Consider the following 16,970-nt stretch of genomic DNA (forward strand, 5'->3'; position numbering starts at 1 on the left):
CCATACAAAATGCAGTCAACAGTAATTACTGAATTTTGTAAATGAATAAATCTGCATACAAAATCACCATTTTCCAAGAATTTCTGTGTGTCTTTTGATAATCTGAGTAAGCTGAGAAGATTTGCCTTGGAGTTAGCTGTACTTTCCAGTGGTCTTAGACAGACAGAGTTTTATTTCTACCAGATGATAAACTCAATGGAAACAACAGATTGCAAGAGAGTATTTCCCGAGTCTACATAATCATTCAGACCACGCTCGTGTTTTGTTGGTAAACATCATTCTTTAATTCAGAAAGAGTTTGTACTGGCCTGGGGAAGCCTGTCTCATTTGATAATGGGCTCTGAATCCAGTGGATTATTGCAGGGATTTTATCTTGCAGTAATCTCCAGGGAGAAATGTACAAACAGCTGGGAGAGCAAGAAGAGGCTGCATTGTGTGGCAGGAGTTCGTGGGGCAGAATTTTGGGGTGCTGGAGTGGATCTCAATACCAACATGAATCTTTTCTGTTTTTCTCTGGTAAGTGTGCACACACATATTTTTTCATGGGTTGCTAAATGGATAACTTGAACTGGTGGGTGTGTTTGGATGGAAAAATATCAAGATGTATCACAAACTGTGCAAAGGTTTCACAATAACAGTGAGTCTCTCTAGCATAGATAAAATAGTTTATGTATGAGAAATTATATATAGCAAAATATGATTCAGTAAAAATAAGGTAAAGCAAAATAATATAACAAATATACTCTGCACTATGTGTTACTATTGCAAAATATGCAGATTTGAACATGAAACATTTGACCCCAACACAGAAAACAACTCATATATGTGTTAAAATTACTAAATATATGTATTCTATAATTCGTTTTAGGATAGTGGTGTTTTACATAATAGCATCTTTTTTCCTTTTTATGAGGTTTGGAAGAACTGCTAGAACTTTTCAGCCATTAGTTTTCTATATGCCAAGCATGAATACAGTCGTCAGGGCTACACCATTCATATGGCAATATTTATTCACAGACACAGGAGTTGATTTAAGACCCTCTTCAGGGTTTGGATCTTTTTTTCCCCCACTTCTTTTTTATTGTTTTTCGCCCTCTTTCTTTACCCAAGACAACTGGTCAGCATGAACAAGTAAGTCAGGGTAGGAAATCCAAAGAAACAGTTTCTGTTTTCAAAGCTTAACCATCTGCCAATAGCAATGCTCAGTATTAGTAACGGTAATTAGATTAGTATATTTGCTGTATTTAAACAGAAGAGTAGATGTTTGCCATTTTTCATCTTTTGTCCAGATTTATAGTATATCTTCCTCATCTGTTTAGAAAGAACAGAAAAAAATCAATACTCAAACTGCACTGACACAAATTCAAATAGGGGAGCTGCTTTGTCTAAACTGTTCTTCCTGGTAGCTAATCCTGTCTTAGTGGGCAGTACTGGTGTTCTCCAGATCATAAGGATTAAAAGCTGTTTTGGAGTACTTACAGTAAAACCCAGTGTTATTTTGGGATTCTGTGGTAGGAGTCACTCATAAAAAAGAGTTCTCTGGGAATTCAATAATACTTTTGATGATAGTTTAGTATGAATACCTGTGTATTTGTTCAAAGTTAACAATGGCTTTGTGGTACAATCTATGACAGCTTGAAAATACCAGTTTCTGAAGTTCTTTAGGACAGAGTTGTTCATCAATATTTTCTTGTTGTTCCATTGGAGCAGCTTCTTGCTTTCTGTTCACTTTTTTAAAAAGGCGTTGAACCTTGTATCATTTGACAAGTCAGGATTTAGACAAGATGTGAAGTAATTGTGTGGGTGAGAGTAGGTCAAGTTGCATCTTCTCTGTTAAACTGGGTATACAGCAACAGGAGTTTCTGTGAGAGAGGTAATCACTGCAGTAATAATGGATGGTTCAGACAAGTGAAAGCTAGTGCAGTGATAGTTTCTGTAATGAAATAATTAGTTCTGTTTAAAGACTGCTGCTAAGAAGATAAACTCCATTCTTTACAAGATTGCCATGCAAGCCATTCTGTCTGCTTTGGTAGTCTTTTGAGCACCTAGCAAAACACCTCACAAGTTATCAAGATCTAAAGCTAATTCCTAGGTCACTAGTGTGTTTCATAAAACTCAGAGCCCTGTGTGTGTGCCACAATGAAGTTTCTTCCTGTAATCAGATTTTCTAGCTTGGAAATGAGCTAGTGATCCAAGTATGTACACCAGCTACTTTTCCTCTGTTGGCCTGACCCGTGACTGTGACTGTGAAAAAAGCTGGCAACAAAGTGGTTGAAGTATCAATATAAGGATATTTTTCTCCTCAAGACGGTCAAACCAGAAATAATGCACAGCAATAAAATATTTAGGCTTTAAAAATTACTTTTAAAGACACTAGAGGAGACAGTTCCCTAGTGGATGCAAATAGCCACTCTTCGTTTACATCAAGTGAACATCTAGAGTAACCGCTAATCCTGAAATTGTGGAAGTGAAGTTAGACTATGAACACACAGGAAAAAAAAGTCCAAAAAAATAATATTCTGTTGGAAGCATTTTCTTCATGTAGACTGACTGACAAGATTTCACACTGCAACAAGTGTATGCTCGTGTGTGTGTTTACATATGCATATATTTTTTAAATGCATTGGTTTATAGCTCAGACACTAGTTTTCTACCCTACCGAGTACAGTGGTTGAAGTAAGTTATAGCCTGAGAGAATGGTAAAAATATTCTGTTTAAAAACAGAAAAGAACCAGAGTTGCTGATCTAAAGTAGTGGAACATTATGGTAGCTAAAGCAACATCAGCTTATGCCTTTGGATTTGACTCTTTGTGGGTTTGCTTTCATACCTGTCCATAAAACTGAGGCATATATCTAGCATGAGAGACACATGTCACTCTAGGGCCAGTCTAACAAGTGGTGACATGGAGGCTGAAGGCATTCAAGAGCCACAAGATGGTTGTAAGGTCTTGTGGAGCCTGGGATAGACTATGCCCTTCCCAGAGAGGTGACAGAAACTACTTCACTCTCTTGCCCACCTGGAGCCCTTTGATCTCCTAGTATGAGTGCTACAGCTTGAGGTGTTTCCCCAGCAGTACTTTGTATCCTCAGTTGACTTCAGAATGATTTGGTTTCTCAACTGAGATTAATTTTGCATCTGCTCATTGCCTTGGTCTCAAGGGATTTTCAGGCAAATTAGATTTGCCTTCAAAACCTTGTGTCCCTTTTCCATTTCCAAAATCATAGGATAAACATCCTATCATTTGTGTCCCTTCTTTTGTAGGCATATTATGCTAAAAGGTCAACCTTAGACCCTGAATTTGCAGTGTATTTTCTATCTTATGGTACTTAGCTTGTCAGACAATTAAATCAGAACAATACTGTTTATATTATAGACAATATATAAAGAGGTGCGCAAATCAAGCATTGCTTCTGTATGCAATTGAGAGAAATTATGTCACCAAACCATCTGCTTTGATATCCTGTCTAATAAATGGCAGCAACCCACATATCTGATAAATAAAATATATTACTGAATCTTTAAGTCTTTGAGTTACGGCAGAATATTTTTCTTCCATTATTTTCCTGAATCAATTCTCTAATATCAAGGATATACACACTGGGTTTAGCACCAATTCACCCAGAGCACTACCAGTTAATCCTGTCCTGAGTTACCCTCTTTTTATGACAGAGTATACTTTTACTGGTTTGGCAGTATTTATTCCTGGAAGCAGCAGATGTTTCTCCTTAGATGAGTCAATCTTTGACCATGGCTGTGTACTTACCCCAGTAACAGGCTTTTCAGATATTTTTCTACAGAGGCTCCAATTAATAAAGTATGCACATCTAGGAATATGTTCAGGCGTTAATCCTCCCTGGCACACAAGGATTGTGTCTGTTCTAGCAAACCCCCAAAACAAGGTAGCTGCATGCAACCTCCCCGTCAAGTATGGTTTTGATGGCGTTTTAACGACTGTCCCAAGGAACCATTTGGATGCCTGTTTGTTGACACAAGACAAATGTGGGTCAGGGACTATTCTGGCAGGAGGAAGCAGTGTAGCTGATCCCATTACAGTATACTGGTTCATTCTTGCCCATCATTTCATTTAGTGAGAGATGCAGCCAGATGTATTTCTGTTTTAAAGAAAAAATTGAATTTCAATGAAGTCCCCATAAGGAAGTGCATGTGGGGAGCATGAAAGACATAAGGCAATAATTAAAGACTAGATCCTACCTTCTTTGGCAGTGAATAGTGGCATTAGTAGTGGAACTAATGAAGTCAGGGAAGAATTTCATATACTTAGGAGGTGCTGACTTCTTGTATATCAGAAACCTGTGTAAGAAGGGCAGCAGAGAAAGGATACAACACTTCTAATCACAGGATAGCTTAAATCAGTTTTTTAAGTTCAACACTGATCTTAGGGTTTGAGCCAATTAAGATACTTTGCATTTGTCTATTTCTCTTCCATATGGTAGCTTGCTAACCATCAATTTTGCTAGTAAAACGTAAAATTAAGTACCGAGACAAAATCTAATTGTCTTAGTGATTTTCAGTAGCATTGAACTAGTTATATATTTTATTTTGATAGCTGGTTCAAAGTTTTGCTGTTACCACAATGTAAAATATATTACTTCTAATGTTATAAACTGAAACAACCCGTGGCACTGAAAACTAGAGTTTCTGTGGTGCAGGATGCAGAGAAAATAAGTATTAGTAAAAGTGGTGTAACAGATAAATTCTTAATTAGACGGAAAGAATCCATACAGTAAATAGAAAGATGTTAATGCTGCTATGGCTTTTGGGATGTGATGCTACTTAGAAATTGATTTGACTTAAAAATATGTGTTTTAATGAAGAGGGATTACCTGAATGTGGAAAGACCATCCTCAAATGTGTAGTGTGAGTAGCAGAGATCTGAGTGGTTGAGTTTTGTAGTGCTTCCCATGTAATCATCTTCATATATTCCTTGCTCATTTTAGCTGGATTGCTATCATATCACTATACACAGGAATTCCCATGTAAACACTGAGCTGGAGAATGACATGACTGCATTACTAAATGCTCCTCTCTCGGCCTTTTGATGGGTCTAGTCTCTGCATACCATGACAATAATGTCATGCAAAGAAAAGAGCTAAATACAATTATTTTCTTCTAGATCTGAACTAGGATATTTTTTCCCATAAAACTCCTGATGCAAGAGGCTTCAAAAGCTGTGCCTGCTCCTTTTCTCAGCCCATCACATCCTTTCTTGTGCCAGTGCTTCCTAACACCACTGTGCCCTTTCCTGTGACCTCTCACCTTTTCTTGCTCCCCTGCACTCTGTTTTTCTCATCTCCTCATGCTTGCTTCCTCGTGCCTGCTTTCTATTCCATGCCATCTTTTCCCAGAACACTCTTTCTTTCTTACATTCTCTTTCTCTTTCTTGCTGTCATGGTTTAAGCCCAGCTGGCAACCCAGAAACACACAGATCCTCACTCACTCCCCCCACTTTCCTCCCCCCACTCCCGGAGGGATACGGAGGAGAATCAAAAGAATGTAACTCCCACGGGTTGAGATAAGAACAGTCCAGTAACTAAGGTATAACACAAATCACTACTGCTGCCACCAATAATAATAATGATAAGGGAAATAACAAGAGAAGCAAATACAACCACTCACCACCCACCGACCGATACCCAGCCTGACCCAAGCAGTGATCTAACCCTTCTGGGTCACTTTCCCCAGTTTATATAGTGGGCATGACATGCTGTGGTATGGAATACCCCTGTGGCTAGTTTGGGACAGGTGTCCTGTCTCTGCTTCCTCTCAGCTTCCCCTCCTCCCTGGCAGAGCAAGAGACTCAGAAAGTCTTTGGTCAGAGTAAACATTACTGAGCAACAACTAAAAACATCGGAATTGTCGGTGTTCCCATGCTGAAAGTCAAAAACACAGCACTGCACCAGCTACTAAGAAGGAGAAAAATGACTGCTACTGCTGAACCCAGGACACTTGCACTCTTTGTTTTGTTTCACATGTGCACTTTCTTGTGCCCTTTCTCATGTATGCTTGTACTTTTTATGCACACTTCCTTTCCCAAGCACTTGCGCTTTCTCATGTTCTTGCCTTTCTTGCACTCTTGCTCTTCCTTGTGTGTTTGCTTTCTTGTGCTTTCATGCTCTCTTGCCCTTAACCTTGCCTTTGTTGCACCCACCCTTCCCTGTGCCCTCACACTTGCTCTTTCACACAAGAGCATCCTCCTTTTGGTGATAATTCCCTCTCATGCGTGCTCTCTCCCTTTTCTACCCAAACTTGCAGTTTCATTCTCTCTCTCACCAACACTTTCTCTCTCACATGCTCACTCTTTCTTGCATGCAGGCATACTTTACCATACCCTCTCCTTTTCTCATGCCCTTGATTTTTCTCATGCCCTTGATTTTTCATATGCCTACTTTCTTGAGCTCTCACACCCCTTCTCACAACCATTTTCTTGATTCTTTTCACACCTCCATGCTTGCTTTCTCGCTTCCCTCACCACCCCCTGCACTCCCTCTCCTTGTGCTGTTTCCCTCTTTATTTCTTATGCAACCCCTTTCTGGAGTGTCCCCTCTTTCTTGTGGCCTTGAATCTTTTGTGCCCTCCCTCTTTATTGCACTTGATCTCACCATCCCTCTTTCTCACTTGATTTAGCTTTTGCTCCTCCTTGCTTTTTTGCTCCTTTCTCTCACCCTTTCTCTCTTATCCCCTTCAGTCGCACTCACACTCTTTTCTCATTCATGCTGACTTTTCCTTGTACACTTGCTCTTTCAGGACATTGGTACACTCTTTTTCATGCCCACACCTTTTCCCATGCCCTTACTCTTTTTCTCATGCCTGGTCTCTTGCACCTTCACTTTCTTTCTCACAACCTTGCACTCTTTCTGTGACCTTGTGGTCTTTACGGTAGCAGTGCACTCTTCCACACCGTCATGCTCACTTTCTTCCTCATGCTATCTCTTTCTTGCACTTTTCAACACATTCTCTTTTTTATACACTATATCTTGATTTCTGCATGGTCTGTCTCACACTCTGTTCCACGCATACACTCATTTTCATGCCTCTGCTCTTTTGCTCCCTTTCTTGTCCATGTTCACAATCCTGTTCTCTTCCTTCCTGCCTTGCTTCTTCCTTTCTCCTCTTCACCTGCTATCTCTTCTGTGTACTCGCTCTTCCTTGTGCACTCACTTTTTCTTGTATTCTTTCTTGTGTGCGCTCATGGTTTCTCATGCGCTCTACTTCTTGCATGCATCCTCTTTCTCATACTTTCATTATTTTTATGCATTTCTGACTCCACATGCCTTCGCCCTTTCATATGCACTTGATCTTTTTTCACATACTTGCTTTTTCTTACACACCTGCCCTTTCTTGCACCCTTGCACTCCATCTCTCTCACGCGAGCTTTCTCTCATTTGAACTCTTTCTCACATTCTCCCTTTCCTTCTTGAGCACTCCTTCCCATATGCAACCCCTTATGCTCTTTTCTCCCTTACTCTCTTGTTGTCTGTCCCCTCTTCTTCTCTTTCCCCATCTCTGTTTCCCATCTGTCCCCTTTCTTTTCCTTCGGTCTTCCTTGTCCTCTCTTTTCTGTCTCTTTTCTCTCTCACACATTCTCTTTTACACTTCCATTAAGCACCTCTTCATCAAAGTCCTTTCACCACTGAGGGAGAAGATATGGTTACATGTTACATTGCATAATCCTGGAACTATGCAAGAAGATTGTTGTCTAGAAGTGCTCAATCCACAACTTCAGACTGGAAGTCTGAACCATTATTGCTACGTGGCAACATAGTTACAGTAAGAAAAAATACTATTCTTATGAATAAAGGCTGCTGCTGTCAAAACCCAGGCTCAGCTGGAGCGCAAGCCATGTGTAGGGAGCTTTGTAAGCCGTGTGCCACTTTCCCAGGTAGCATTAGCTATTTCGACCCTAGAATAAACTCTGGTATATAACTTGAGTATTTTTAAGAGGATAAAACTGTAATATTTCTCCTACAACATTTATCTTGGGTTATCAAGACTCTAGTAGACTGAAGCAAATAAAGAACCATAGACAAACACTGTGCTTGCAAAAATTAATCATAACTTTGAACTGCTGTTTCACCAGTCATTAATATTGCCTGTAAAATTTTACATATTAACAATATAACTTCAGATATACGTCTGTGTTTATCTTCTCTACTAGAGGAGCAAATGCTTTTTAATAATATTATACCATGTTAATTTCAATAGTCTTGCACTGCTGTAAGTCATACTGCTATAAATTTGATTTATCCCTTAATTGGTGCAGTTAAAATCAGTAATCAAAATTCATTGAGAAAATATTCAGTGCAGATCAAAGTGGCAACATCTAAAATCTAGGATCATTAGTTAAGAGTTTTTTTAGTTTTGCCATCTGCTTTCATTTAGCTCCTGAATTATGTAATAGTGGTGTGTATCTGAAATCCTGGCTCCTGGAGTTGTGGGATAAATGTGAAAATTTTAATGTCTGTTAAAAGGCTGATATTCTTGGTGGTTGGAGAAAAAGAACCCTTCCATGTGCATTATAGCATACAGTTGAAAAAACTGAATGCAAATAGTATTTTTTTTTTCATTTCTATGCTAACTAGAAAACATTTTTTATAGTTCACATAGAAATATTCATGTTTACAGTTTTTGCAGAAATGTTCATGTAGTGTTCAGGTGGATATACACAGATGATTTTACTCCTTATGAGCAGATAATATTAGATTTTGCTATGTGCTCATTTTTACCCCTGTGAATCCGTGGAATCTAAACCGTGATACTGTAAACTCCAGCATTTGAATACTTACTATAATCAATTTCTACGTGCTGTTTCAGAGAAAGAAGTAAGTAAAGGACTTCAGAAGACAGGGAGGGGAAATCACTCTATTTTGTAAATCACACAAACTGTTTGCTTTTTGAATTACTGTTACTTCAATGTGTTTCCAAGTGTTCATCTTTGAAAATCGGTTTAAATGTGTTTTAGGAGGGCTCAATGGACAGCTTGTATGAGCCTGTCCCAGAACGTCAAGAACCCAAGGATACATCTACTATTGACAGCCGGGCTAGCACTCCTGAGGGCATGCACGTAAGCTGTGGACCCCCTGATAGGTCTACGTCTTTGGTAAGTAAAATTTCACTGCAAAGTATGCAATGTATTTTTCAAAAACCTATTGCTCTGTGTGCAGGCACATTTTTGTTCAGCTGGCTTAACTGCCAGTTTAAACTATTTAGGCTCTTTAGAGCCAATGACCCAATTTCTGTCCAGTCTTAACAATCACACTTGAAAAACAGGTCATGAGTTCCTATACAGCTAGCAGCAAAGTGAGATTAGTGCAGGCTCACTGTGCGAGGGAATTTCTCTTTCTAAGTAGTACCATATGAAAATGCTGGGTACAGCTATTAGAAGAGTTTGTTGCTACAGGATATGCTATTGTTGTCTTTGTTTGCCCTTTTTATTAATTAAAAAATGTATTTCTAAAGTGTGAGTTGTACGAATTTTGTAACTGATGGCCGCTGAAATAATGTTGGCATTTTACAAGACCTCATTAGGCAAATAGGAAGGAGGTTGTGTTGTGTTGGGGTTTTTTTCTTCCCAAATAATGTTACCCTGCTTAATCCTTTATTATTGGTATGGTGTTGGTATAATATATCATTGCGGATTTGACAAATACTTAAACATAGCATATTAATTTTCATAATCTTTTTCATTTAATAATCTCTGTTCTCTGTTTTACAATGCTGCTTCATTTATAATTACTATGTCTATCTGTAGCAACATATGATGTTTTCCAGTGAAGGAATAAAGAGAAAACAGGATGTTCATTATGCAAAGAAGAGAGACTGTCCTCACTTCAGAAATTATGCCAAACTTTACCCATGTGCACTCTGGGTTAGGTACTCTGTACCTATGAGACTGTTGGTTTTGCAGTATCACAAAGCAGGTTTGCACACAGAACTTGCATGGAGAAAGTGCTGGAGCTGGTATGATAGGAGAATGGCTTTGGAATTATGGCATGCACTGTCAAATCCCTAAAGGAATGGAAATAACTTGTTCTTCTGGGACCCTTCTGCTGCAACCATCTCAGTCTGTGCATGTCCCTGTCTTCCAGATAATCACCATGCTGCTTTTTTGAGAGTGTAGCAGGGCAGAGATCTCAAGGCGATTCCTCATAGCATTGGCAAAGATCTATGAACCTGGGCTCTGAAATGTGCCTACATTAGAATTTTACTGCAGTAGCTGGGAGATGCTATACTGTGTGACAGCTTTTCCCCCATTATCAGGTTGTGATCTTGTTAGTATAAGAATGAACCTCTGCTACACTGTTCCAGCTGTGTTTTATCATGGTTGTGGAATATAGCTGTAAACCAATCCTAGCATAGTTGTAGTATTTCAGCTGTATAAGGCTCTAGCTATTTGGCTAGGGCTGTATTACACAACCATATTGAAACATGCAATTCTACTAACAAAGGTGGACATTATAGTTCAGCTCCTACATCCAGTCTTTTTCTACTTTGCTGTGACTACAACACAACTTCATACTTAAGAACAACCACACCGATATTTCCTGGACCAATAGATATTTATCTGGTAGGAACAGTATCTAGAAAATTTAAAATGAAAATTAAAAGCAGATTTTGTTTTCTGGTTTGTACTCAGCATGTGACATATGATGTCCTAATATGCTTTGCAATAGATAACTACTAGAAATTATCCTTTATCTTGTCAAGATACGGTGAAGACATATTCACAGCACTGTGCTCTGCTAAGGTTTTCACAATACAGAAGACTAGAAATTGGAACTAAGTGAACATTCTTGTCAGGCTTTTTGTTTCTCGCCTTTTTTGGTTTGTTCTGTTTTCTGGTTTGGCAGCATTATATCGGACTCTTCATTATATGAGTATAGAGTTAGGCTTTATGAATATTTTGTCTACATAAAATTAATCAACCCATCCAATACAGAATTTTATTTTCATTCAGCCAGCCTAGAGAAGCAGATTTTGCTACTAGTGTAGGATTAGAAAATCCTGTATGTTAATCTGAACAAAATGCAGCAAAACATTTTTCACACTCTCAGTGCTGTTTTTGTGGGATAGCACTGCATAGTCTATGAAGATGCATGTGCAGCAATGAATAGAAGAATCCAGAACTTTGGTTTCAGCTAACTCTTCTCCTACATTTCTGTTTTCCTAAAGGTGATTTTTTAGTGATGGCATATTTAGTCATCACTAGGTTAAAATTTCACCATCATTAAAAGCAATGCTAAATGGGTAAGCAAACTGTTGGCTCACTAGGGTTTAGGTTGGCTGTGGGGTTTATTTTGTTCTGTTTTGAGAGAATATTCAGCTCAGCACTTAACTAAAAATAACGGCTGGATGCTGTGTCACTGTGCTGGCTGTAGAATCAACATGATTATTTATAAAATACTCTCTAGAAACAGAAAACAAGATTAGCGGTGACGTGTCAGCAGTGGGACCTACAGAAAAATGTCACTAAGGCCAAAGGACTATGTGTAATCTTATCTGCTATTTCTAGCATGTGAGTTATTAGACCTACACCTTGGATGAAGCCGTTAAGCTTATTAACTGAGCCCATTTGTACTTCTCTCCCATTTTTAATTCCGTCACTTGGTTCCAGGCTGCAGGGCAGCCCCCACAGCATGATAAATTCAGAACATTATTGGCTCCCTCAGGCCCTGATTTAGCCATCTATCATTATTCAGTAACGCACGTACTTAAGTGAGCTGCTAAGTAGGTACGGGCTCAAGTGCATATTTAAATGGTTGGCTGAACCACGGCCATGCAGATTCTACAGACCTGTTAAATCTCCTGGGGTGGAGCAACCTGGACCACCACATTTCCTCCTTAAGAGGCTTTGCCTCTCCTTTTTTTCTATACAACTTCAGAAATCACCGGGACAGGTGTTCAAGGTCTGTTCCCTTCAACTTAAAAAAGAGAGACTAGGGCTAGAGGAAATTTTTCCTTATACTGCAGCAAGGTAGTTATTTTTTTGCAATAATCTTGTCTGTTGTGATTTGTCCTAATCATAGCTGAGCTGTGACATTCTTCTGGAGACACAGGAAATAATAGGGTACTGTGGTCACTGAAGCTGTGCAGGACATAATCGGTGAACATACTCTTTGCGTGCCTTTTGAACCATGATTATTTTTGCTCTTGTCCAAATATCTGCCCTGATGACACATCCTGGAGGAAGAATAATCTCTCTTTCATGTACACTGTTCTCCTTCACATAGCTCAGAAGATCTATTTAGTATACAAAATATTTTGCCTTGAATCATCCCACTCCAGGTTTTCCTGTGGTACTAACTTGGGCCTGTCACACATTTTTGCCTTTTGATATTAATCCTCTCAGAGAACTGGTTTGTTAATATTTTATTTACTTTGCCTGTTGCTCATCTTCAGTAATATTCTCAAAAGGAAAGAATTGGTTATGGAATTGCTTTTGAACCTTGTGCACATCAAAGCTGAACTGGACCTTCATCAGAAACAGTTGGTAGCCAACAGTATGTAACCAATCATACAGATACTCTTTGCCTGTAGCTATGCTACTGACTGGGAAACTGAATTTCTACCTCTTGTAGCTTGGTATTACAGTCTTCAATCTCATGAACTGTCTGAAGCTTCTCAAGAAAAGAGTCTTCAGTATTAAAACTATTTTCATATATTTCCTGTCAGATTGAAGTCACCCAAAGTCATGAGATGCACATATTTTTCAACTGCTGACCATGATATGATCAACTACCCTGTATATCACAAAAGTGCCAAATAATTTATCAGTCTTTCTAAGTTATTGCCAGGAAAACCACAATCAGTCATGATACCTGCTTCAATCTGCAGTGTTATAATTGGCATTTAATTCCAGTGAGAGAAAGAAGAGGGCTAGTTATCTGAAATGATCATCTTCCTGTTTGCAAGTCTTCAGACATAAGAGCTCTAGCTTTCTCGGTGAGCTTGTAAACACCAGAGGGACTCACTTAATTCTTTAATTCAGAGTTATTTGGTAAAAGCAGGGAGGAATGGACTTTATTAATAATTTCATAATGCTGAATGTCATGTGCAGTTTGTTTCTAGGAAGCAGAATTTTCATATTGGGGATAGGGAAAGAAAGAATTGTTCCCATAAACAAGGTAATTATGCACTTTGGAGAATGTGGAGAGTAGAGTCTAGATTGACCTTAATTTACATTCTAAGGTAAAAAATGTTTCAAAATTGCTTGATTTCTAGTTTCAGTTATTTGCAATTTTAAGTGTAGTCAAATACTGAAATTATATTAAAAAAAATACAAACAAGGGTAATTTATTATTGTATCCCAATGTACAACAATAGTTCAGGTCAAGATCAGGTGTCCTGGCTGTACTTCCTCCCATCTTCTTGCGTCCCTCCTCAATGGCAAAGTATGGGACTGAAAAGTCCTTGATCGGGTTAAGCACTAAGCCACAACTAAAAAGTCAGTGAGTTATTGTTTAGTCAGACTAAAGCCAAAACACAGCACTGTGCCAACTACCAGGAAGAAAATTATCCCAGCTGAATCCAGGACACCCAATTTAACCAGTTGATTCAGACACAGCAAGAAGAAATGGGTTGTATAAAAGGTGCTGGTTTTAAGTGACTGGCATTTTTCACTGTGGCACTGCATCCCTTGATATTCAGTGAATTCATGTCAGTATCACCTCAATGTATTATGTTATGCTATATATGCATCTTTTGCTGGATTTTAAGAAACTGATGCTGAAGCATTGGTTTCAAATCATGGAGTAAAAGATTAAACTAACAATATATGTTCCACACCAGGTGTTTGGCATGTGAAGATAAGAATTAATAGTCTTTCAGGTACATGGCCACACTGAGGTTTAGAGGGGGTCCTGTCTCCAATATTTGCCCTGGATCATATACAGATTCTAATTTAGAATATCCTTTAGTCTCTGACCTCCATGCATAATGCTTCCTCCAACAAGCCTCTCTGAAATCAAATATTTGATTTTTTTTTTAATGAATGTTGACACTACCTTTTTAATGGAGCCTTAAAATCACCTTTTCAACATCTTTCAACTTCTCTGTGTGCCAGTGCACCTCATCTAGCCATTTCTTTAGAGCTGCTGAAAAGATTTGTCACAAGACTAAAGTGCTGATTTTTTTTCAGCAAGAAATTTATCTTACATTGCTTGCAGTATTTCAAAGTAGATGATAAGTTCTGTATACTCTTGGTCTGCATGCAGTGTCTGTGAACTAATCTATACATGCAAAAAAAAACAAAAAATCTGTGGAAACTGCATACAATTATTAGTATTCACAAATATCCAGGTGCTAACAGTACCTCCTACAGTCAGATAAAATAGTGCAGTAAAACAGTCCTCTCCTGAAGAAGCTTAACAAAAAATCTATGGTGGGTTTTACCAGGAGGAGAAAAATATAAAATGCTCAATTATTCACTACATTATTTTATCTAGTACATGTTTTGGATTTTCAACATGCAACCTGATGACATTTTTAAATTACTGCGGTATATTAAAATAAATTAAACGTAAGAATATGAAAAATAGGTCTATACACTGAAGTTTTCATATCTATAAAATAATGACTGGTTTTGTTGTGTTTTTTAATGTCTCTTGTTGCACAGCAGATTGAAGTGGCATTCATCATGGACATTTTTATCCCAGTTTCTGCTTTCCAGGATGGAAGAAATAGAATGAAAGTGATACAGTGCTTTGATATTCTGTCTCAGGAGATATCAAAATAGATCAGAGATCTCTTCTGTCCTAGCATGACATCCTCGGGTTTTCTTAAAGTTAAAATTAACTTCAAGTCCCAGGGTAACTGTGATAGCAAAGATGCAGTGAGATGTTTTGGCAACACTTGCAGAGTGAGGCAGCCTTTTGTTCACTCTTTCAACACCCATGTAACTCTTATCTCCCTTCCCACATCTTGTCCGGGTGCATATAATCTTGACCTAGGGAGCTGTGTAATCTTAGCTCCAAACCAGTGTTTTATTCTTGTTTGGGGTCCCCCAGAGTTTTGCCAGGTTGACACGCACAACTTTCAGTTTTACTTGCAGAATTTCACGCTCTCTTCCACATTTCTCTGCATGTAATGGAGTTAGAGAGTCTGCATCCTTCCATGTCCCTCAGACAGCCACATCCCATTGTAATGTGTGGTTATTTTATCCTCATAAAATGTAAAAGAATCACACTATTGAAGAAATGTGGTATTCATTTTGGGGTAAGAGTATTGTTCTCTCTTTTTTCAGGGGTATTACTGTTGTCAGCTTCTTGGGAGCCATGGATAGTGAAGCTTCCTAAATCAAGACACATAATTACATATATTCTTTGTTGCACTAAGTCCTCCATAGCTTCAGCTGCTGGAAAAAGAAAGACTGTAAATATTAGTGGATACTAAAAACAATCATCAAAAGTATATATTTCAGTGTCTTTCCAGTGAGGAAAATATTATATTTGAATTAAATAGTTTTGATTTTCATAGACTTTTTTCTCTATCTTTTTAAAAGGAATTTCCTGAATTTGAGAACACACTGACCAAAAAAAGAAAGTAAGTTGAGACCAGTCTGAGGTCTACACAATGTCACTATGTTTGTCTGTACCTTTCATGCTTGATTTATTAATGTTTACCAGTGTTGCTTTAATCCTTACAGTTACACGTATTAATGTTGCAGTTGGAAAGCAAGTAACATGCTTGTAATGCATTACTAAAGCTTTTTTGCCATGATTTTTTTCATATACATAAAGCTTTCTTCCAAAATAACAGAACAAGGACAACTAAAATCGAATGCAGTTAATCTGAGCTTGGTTTAACCATATGTCTCCTTTTCTGAAAGATTGAAGTGGTAACCTATTTTGTAACACGTTTGCACCATTGACCTGATAATCTCCTGAATAGTTTCTTTCTGTCTGTGTTTTTAATCCAAGTAAAAAATTAGTTTGCGAAATTATTCCAATAAAGGAGGTCAGACTGTATTTTATCAAGTATGTTTGTGACAGCATCACGCTTTGCATCCAGTTATTAAGACACAATACTATGGTTTGGGCTAATGATTTATTTATGTTAGTAAGCAGAAGAATTTCTTCTGAAGATTATTTGTTGGCTTCAGGTTAAAAGCTATGGCATTACTGAAGTGGTCCCCTTCAGATGAAATCTGAAATCCTGTCTAATGGAATGATAAAGACAGATCCTATATGCCTACTGTAACAGACATGAAAATCCCTGGAATGAGGGGGTTTTCCTTCATTTTTAGTGGGGCTACACTAAATTCAGAACATCAATGTTTTCTATATCTATTGATGAGAAATTCAAAATAAATTAAGATTTCAAAGAAAATCAAGGGTTCCTTTGTCTTAAGTAACAGGGTTAATCTATTTCTGGTCATCTGACAAAAACACTAGTAACTTACTAACTGCAAATAGAGAGATGTACGCACTCAGAGCTGTGAGATCTCAGCTATCTGTGACCAGCCAGGGCTCTGTGAAAATGATCCCAAAATTGCATTAATTAAAGTATGGATATTATTCCATTATTCATGGTTTCCTCATCATTCTTTAATATATTTAAAGAAGCCAAACTACTGTGTAGGCCTTACCCAGGTATTCCCACACCAAGCTCTACCAAATATGATGCAATCACCTAGATCAGAACTAAGTCTGCCCCAGGAGTAGAAATAGTATTCTATAGCTATAGTGTCAAATCTTGCAATTCAAATAAAACTATTCTGTTCTAAAACTAATCTTATCCTAAATTAGTTATCAGAATTTACAAGGTTTGTCTAAATCATTTGACTAATTGATATTAAAAAAAAGAGTAAACTGAATGAAAAGAGCTTCATTCAACATGAAAAGTTTTTGTAATGAAGACTATTTCATTGTGAATGTCCAGACATCCAGACATCCAGTGTCATCCTGGCATGACACCCCTGCTGATAATATGGAGATTTTCACATTGGCTTTTC

The 16,970-nt window shown here is 38.0% G+C and overlaps 1 protein-coding gene across 2 annotated transcripts in view; it reads left to right on the plus strand.

Moving 5' to 3' along the window:
- SAMSN1 (SAM domain, SH3 domain and nuclear localization signals 1) overlaps window positions 1-16,970 on the plus strand; it is a 155,782-nt gene that overhangs the window by 68,896 nt on the left and 69,916 nt on the right. Inside the window, exon 1 of one of the 2 annotated variants that reach the window (XM_061453795.1) lies at window positions 15,544-15,559. The exons of the other annotated variant lie outside the window; for it this stretch is intronic. The gene's annotated coding sequence lies outside the window, so the exon portion shown is untranslated. Of the gene's footprint in view, window positions 1-15,543; window positions 15,560-16,970 lie in introns of those variants that run through there. 2 annotated transcript variants of the gene reach the window in all.

This window comes from Pezoporus flaviventris, unplaced genomic scaffold (genome assembly GCF_033815535.1).
Source record: "Pezoporus flaviventris isolate CSIRO_AGI_PZ_B2104156 unplaced genomic scaffold, CSIRO_AGI_Pfla_v1 ptg000015l, whole genome shotgun sequence".
In the NCBI taxonomy this organism is placed as follows: domain Eukaryota; kingdom Metazoa; phylum Chordata; class Aves; order Psittaciformes; family Psittacidae; genus Pezoporus; species Pezoporus flaviventris.